Here is a 6000-nt window from a genome sequence, read left to right on the forward strand (position 1 = left end):
CGCCCCCGACCCGGGCAGGGTGAAGGCTCCTCGGTCTTGTCAATACGATCGAAGGCAAGGCGTTGGGATGATGAATAATTTAGCAGCTGGCAGGGGAATTCGAAAGAACTCACAAGTTTTTTCCGCTATCCTTGCTGATCTTCCTCCAGCGTGGAAGCATTCGACTTCGAGCGGACGAATAGAGAAGTTTCGGACCTCGCGCTCGAGCTCCCGGCTTACCAATCAGTCAGCCGAATCTCCTCAGCAGGAACCAGTTGACCGGCACCATTCAACCGACATATGGTCAACAATGAGCAACACCGTTCGACCGGAGCCTTTCGGAGGAACGGGCATGCCAGGATCCGCACACGCAGACAGGGAATCATTCGAGGTTTTCGGATTGAATACCGAAATCCTGAACAACTTCGCTCCCTTCCGATTCGACATCACCCTGAAATATTTGATCGCGATACAACTTCCGTGGATTCTCGGACACTCGCACCGAGCAAATGGTATTCGGTGAACTTTAAAGGAGCGATCCGGCGCACATGGCGGATACGCTTCGGGGAAACCTTTAGAACCTCAAAGGAGTCTCCCGAAGAATCGAGGACCTTGGATGATGAGCCTCCTGACGGCGTCGATCGAATATCCTGTTAAGGTAAGGGGTGGAGCAAGATGGATTGACGTCAGCTTGAAACACAAACGTGGGTTTCGCTCTCGTACTGACATGTGAGTGTCGCTGACTTGAGGCTCTGCTTCCGAAGAGATTCTTATTTCCCACATCGCTGGATTGAAATCGAGAGGGAAGTAAAGCGCGGGAACCTCTCGCGGCTGGAGAAACGAGAGATCGCACGAAAATGAAGAAGCGGAGCTCGAGTGGGAATAACAGAATGCTCATGACGAATCACGAAAAACTTGGGAGGGATCCTCAGCAGGTCCCGTGTGGGGGAAACGAGGGGTCTTACTCAGATTCTGAACCCGGAAGCATGGCGATTCGGAACGACGAGGTGTCAGTCAAAAGTGCGGATCTTGGTAGGGACCGAGCTCCGGATCCGCGGTGCTTTCGTGCGAAAGCCTTGCGGTACCTGGCCCCGCGCACGGAACAAAATCAACGCCAACTCGTTTCCCGCAGGATACAATACTTTCCTGGAATAGTACGGACGCTTGGAGGCCGGATTCCCGTTTGACGACGAGTCTGTCCGGGTGGCTCTACGTTATCTGGCGCTGCACGCGGGAGGAATCGACATCAAGTCTTTTCCCGAGGAATACAATCCACGGACATCCTGAGCATCTTCGAATGCATACGCCTCCCTCATTTCGAAGTGTGCGGCTTGCGGGATCGTCGTCGCAAGGGGGAATCAGCGCCGATCATCTGGTCTCCTTGCAGCGCAACTGCGAAAATCTGTGCGGATTGACGGATGCTGCAGGGAGGGCGGTCCCGTGTTATTGGTTCTTCGCCGAAGTCAAGGTAGGATGCCAATATGTGCATTACTATTTTGACCTATCCAAAGACAACAACGGACGCGTCTACTCCTCGGGTGCCCAGGGTGTGGATAGGCCGTATGCTGATGACTTCCTGGCTTTCCTCACGAGGTTCTTCGAGGACTTCGACCAGTTCCATCGCTGCCACGGAAGTGCAGTGGAAAAATCTCAGCTTCAGACCCCGAGCATGCTGAAAAGAGTCATCGTCGAAGGAGTAACCCCCAACTCTCCTGTTCCGGATCCATCGGAGCCATCGGAATCAGATCGAATACCGGCACTTGAGAAGCAACCGCGAATCGTCTTCAAGGAGATTGTGACTGCGGGATTTGGAGAGTTCTTGCGAGAACTAGAGGAGTGCGACAATCCTTCCCTGGATGGATTGTTACCCTCAAACGATGAGGATGATTGGAACCCGGAAGACCAATGAGTTCTTCGACTTTTGGACTGAGCATGATGCCTCCAGATAATCCAATAAAGCTTCTGTCAGCAGAGGAAATGAGACTTCAATTTTTCGTCAAAGATATGCCGCGTATCAAAACGGTGCTCAGTTTCCGCAGCACCGATGCCCAAACTCTCTTGCCTTCCGAGAGATGGGTACCAACGGTCTCCATTTAGGGAGGTCCCGCAGAGGAAGCTTGTAGAGAGGGGCGGTTCAAGAATACCAGGATTCGGCGGATTATCTCCATGGGAAGCTCCGCCCACAAGTCACAAGGTTTTCGCCGACGGGGAGAGGACACGCGGAAACCAATCACAAGCCGTAAAAGAGACGCGAGAAAAAGAAGTTCGAGAGCCGTTGCTAGACTTTGATATTCGACAGCTCCAACTGATGCTTATCGATGCTCCGACGCGTCATCGCCCTTCTCCGCGCTTCGAGCTCCGAGGTGATTCGAAGAGCTCATTCCTCCGACAACCAGATCCACGGAGGAATCGTCTCCGATGAGTCTCCCTCGTCGGCGCAGGTGTGGAAATCGTCCGAGTCAGGATCAGGGGCGTGCCCAACATTTTTTTTCGGGAGAGGGGTGCAAGTTTTTTTCCCGATAAAAAAATTCATCGATGAGGGGGAAATCAAAGAATGCCGCTCCAAAAGTCGACCGAGGTAGTACGAAACTCAGGTCATCGGGGAAGGGGGGCCCTTGCTTCCCCCCTGAGCACGCCACTGGTCAGGATACCGGAACCAGATCCTTTCTTATCTGAGCGTCACGTTGGGGAACCGAAACGTCCGGGAAATAACTCTTCTAATCATCCATCGCAGAAGAATCAGGTATCAAGCTTCAGCTCGGATGGCGTCGATTCGGCTAAAATAGAAAGATCCTCAGTGCTTTGGGTGGAGGATCAGCTCCCCCAGCGAGCAGACCGAATCCATTCCTCCGTTCTCGATCTTCAACTTCGCGAGGTGAAGATAAGGCCGACTGCCCCAAGACCTGACGTCTCCGAGCCGGAGGCGGAGCCCTTGGAGGAGATTTTTCTCACATTCGCGCCGCGCTTAAGGGTCCCCGACGACAGTATCGTAGTGTCGGGCAGATGCAGGATCATATGAGCCGGAATTTGAAGATTCCCATATATTCAAAATCGGGGATATCTGATGCACACACCGCAGGGGCGGATCCAGGAGTCCTCCAAGGGCCAATGGGTCAACGCATCGAGGGAGGGGCGGATCGATACCTGGGTCCTGCTATAACATGAGGAGCGTAGGAAGTCGGAAGTCTCGAGGGGGGCGATCGCCCTACCGCCCCCCCCTGGATCCGCCACTGACACACCATGTGACGATAAAAATCAACTCGCAAATCTCACCTTGCTAACTAACCCCGCGCAGTATTGTCCGGGTACACAAGGGAGCTCTCAGAGAGGATTGGAACCACGACGATCCACTGCCAAGCTCGAAGAAGTCAGATATAATGGTAGAAGTCATAAAGAAATCGAGGTACGTCGGAGAAGAATCGTCTTGGTAATCCAAAAACGAGCAGACGAAGAATCAGGATCTCAGTTTCATTTCTTCCTGTCGTTGTTGGCAACCGAATTCGCCATATGACGATTGACCAAGAGAGTATCTGACTGGATAAGTTGTTGCGTCAAAAACATTCTCCGGAACTAGTGTCGGGAGGGATTCCCGCGCAATCGTAGACTCTTGTTCTCGGAGGCGGCCCTGAATGCACATAAGATTGAATGTCCAATTGACCAGTAGCGTAGCAAGGCGGGGGGGGGCGGACCGCCCCGGGCGGCACTTCCTACGGAGCTTTTAGGGGCGGCATTTCGGGGTTTTGCATCCAAAAAAACGGAGTGTTTCCGAGGAAAAAATATCTTGCGGAGGGCGGCATTTTCGTCGAGCACGGTGGAAAAACGGGAAATTTCGAATCACCGCCCCGGGCGGCACTCCGGCTCGCTACGCCACTGCAATTGACTATTCTTCAACTACCGGGACAAAGTTCCAAAATTTATTCACACCTAAATATCTATCCATACATCCATCTAACTACCTCCTGCGACTATCCTACCTATGCGGGGAGCTCCATTGATTGCATATTCTTGCGCGGACGGCCTTGTGGGTATTGATTGGAGAATTATTTACAAGCGTTGACTAGGTCGCCGTAGTAGAGGGTGGCCGTTTTTTCCCGACCCGCCAAAAAATTAAGTTCCAGCTCTACACCGCCCGTCAAGCCCGCAACTCTAGCACTCCGATGGATCTGATCCAGGGCCATGTTCTTCGGCATCAAGAGGGCGATGTTCGGTGAGAATTTGGCGCAGTGCCGAAGGATCTTGACGAAATCGGGCTCCATCTTCTCGAGATCGAATAGGCCATTCGAGTACGAAGGGCCACCCCAAGGAGGACCGCAGATGATGGCGTCGAGCGGGTTTTTTGAATAGATCCTCCTCCAAGTCGAAGAAGTTGCTGACTTTGAAGGAAATCTTCTCCTCCGGGACGCCGTAAAGTCTCGCCATCCGACGCGCGCTGTTGACTTCGTATTCGTTGATGTCGGAGGCGAAGACTTTCGAAACCTCGTCCATGACGGCTGCCTGAACAATGAAGCCGCCGGCGCCACAGAAGGGATCGAAGACCCGGATTTCCTTCCCAGTCCCCGGCTGAGAGCGATGACTCTCCTCGCGATGTGCTTGGAGATCTCCTCCGGAGACACCGAGAACCAGGCCGTTCGGCTCAGTGCGAGGCTCTCTTGGTACCTCGAGATCAAACGGAAGCGTTGCGAGAAATACTTCCGCATTCCGTCTTCTGAGCAAACCTTGCGGGCTGGAGCTGTGGCCATCCTCGCGAGGAACTCGGTCTCCTTGGCCAACTCGACTCCACACAAGCGGCAAGGAGCCTTGCTAACCATGAAGTTGGTCCTCGCGGCCTTGTCAGCGAATAGTAGGCCGGTGGTCTCGAGCTGCTCCACCCGCAGGACTGTTGTACCGAGCTTCCGGTCCTCGCAACAACATCTCGGACCTGAGCGAGTGGACCGGGGCCGGAAATTCTCTCGGGGCTTCTTCGGGAACACACTCTCACAGTCAGCCGCATAGGAGCGACTCACCACGACAGGTGTTCCGTCCGATTCCGCTCGAAGGAGAACTCGGTAAACTGGTCCTCCCTCGGAGCCGCAGAGGAAATTTCGCGTATCCTGGCGCGAAGGAGCCGCGATTGACCTTTGGTGTCTGGGCTCGTACTCTAGAAGATGGGCCGAGCATCGTATTCCTTCGATTTGCACTCCGTAATGGCCGGTATGCTCGGTCGACACTAAGAAGGTCGAGCTCGAAACCGCGGTGATGGATGCTGATCCGCGGGGGACGATCCGTTCGTCTTGTAAACGGCTCAGCACGGATCTCGCTGAGACATGGCCTCCCGGAACAATGTGGAGGATCTTCGAGCGCCCGGGAGAGGAGCAGGGTAAATGATTGGGGAAGTCGCTTCCACGACGCTCGTCTCACCAGGACCACTCAGGGCGGACACCCTAGCGACCACGTCCCGTTCCTGATGCTCGTTGAATTGACTCTCTAATTGATGTTTGTTGAACTTCTCTTCGGCGATGAGCTCGGCTCCCCGGCGTTCCTTCAATTCCTTGAGCGTCTTGAACATTGATCGGAGCTCAGACCGTACAACTCGCCTGACGCTGTATCGTCGGATCGCATTTTTGTCGGACGGCGACGTGAACAACACTGCACCGAACATTGTCTCGGATGAGCGCCTCGTTGAAGCCATTATCCGGATGACTTCTGCCACAGAAAACCTTTGCTCCCGAGCTCACAGCATGAACTCTGCCACGGACTGACTGTAGTCATCTTACTTTTCTGGCTTTTTATTGATCTCTAAGACAAATTGGGAGAGTGCGAGGGTACGATTGAATGCGACCTCACCAATCATTCTCGGGCGCCCCATCAATCGCTTGGATGATTCAAATTCTCTGGGGTTGGGGCTCTTCTTCGCTTTGAATGCGGGGTCGACCGCTGTCGACCGAATGGCATGGGGGGGGATAGCTTCTAAGAACCCGGATTATGACGGACCATCGGATAACTAACGAATTTCGAAAAAGCGATCCGGCCTCGTGCTCTTAC

This window comes from Galendromus occidentalis, unplaced genomic scaffold, assembly GCF_000255335.2.
Source record: "Galendromus occidentalis unplaced genomic scaffold, Mocc_1.1 scf7180000075558, whole genome shotgun sequence".
NCBI lineage: Eukaryota > Metazoa > Arthropoda > Arachnida > Mesostigmata > Phytoseiidae > Galendromus > Galendromus occidentalis.